Source organism: Triturus cristatus, chromosome 5_1 (assembly GCF_964204655.1).
Source record: "Triturus cristatus chromosome 5_1, aTriCri1.1, whole genome shotgun sequence".
Taxonomy (NCBI): domain Eukaryota; kingdom Metazoa; phylum Chordata; class Amphibia; order Caudata; family Salamandridae; genus Triturus; species Triturus cristatus.
This window is the reverse complement of record NC_140587.1, coordinates 167,284,943-167,286,091: the sequence shown is the minus strand read 5'-3', so window position 1 is coordinate 167,286,091 and position 1,149 is coordinate 167,284,943.

The following is a 1,149-nucleotide window of genomic DNA, read 5'->3' as shown; positions in this document are numbered from 1 at the left end:
AGGCGCAGAGACTTTATCAATCGAAAACGAGCGCCAAAAATAAAAAACTTTGATGAACTGAATGATAGAATCACAGAAATAGAGAAGTACACCAAAAACATCCAGCACCACAAAGCTGCTATAGATCTGATGGATGAGATAGTGACTTATATATCAGAAAACACCAATGATATAAGTCCTGTACCAGCAAATCGTACCGAACCAACGAGCGAACCCGATAATGAACTTATGAACTCTGCTCAAGATGAGCAACAGACTGCCTCTGTACAAAACAAGATACCAAAGCAAAATAAGAAAAATGGAAGGCTCAATCAGACACACAAGAAAAAATATGCAAAAGCAAAGGGCAGTTACAAAGAATACCAGGCAATGTTTCAAAAAGACAAAAAAAATAATTGCCAGGATAATCACTGATGGGGCAGAAGATGCCACCTGTCAAATCAGTGCTGATTAAATCTTCCAATACTATAAAGACATAATTGAAAAAGAAAACAAGAAAAATCCCAAATTCATCCCAATTGACCGGATACCAGATGAATGGGAAATTGGAAGTCTATGTAAAGAAATTACACTGCTCGAAGTAACTAAAGCCTTTGATGAATCAGATTTAAAGAAAGCAGTGGGGCCTGATAAGATTGGTCTGAATGACTTAAATAAAGTGCATAGCAGGCAACCAAGACTGCTACCCAGAATCTTATCGTCTTGGTTATTGATGAGAAGAGTACCAGACAGTATTAAGAAGAACCGGTCAATACTAATACCTAAGAATGTACCGATTAGCGAACTCAAAAAGATAAGTAATTGGCGTCCAATTACTATCGGTACGGCATTCATGAAGTTGTTCACGAAAATATTAACTAAAAGACTCACATTTTTCGTTGAAATAAATACGAGACAAAAAGGCTTCATGAAGGTGAGAGGTTGTCTCGAAAATCTGACTCTTCTGCAAAACATTATAAAAGGGGCACGAAAGAACAAGAGCTCATTGGCAGTGGTTTTCGTAGATATCTCAAAAGCATTTGACTCTGTCAGCCATGGCCATATTCTACAGAGTCTTGAAAGACACAGAGTTCCATCATGCATCAGAGACATAATAAAAAACTTATACATTGACTCAACAACATTTTTCAAGTGAAAAAACAATGAAAC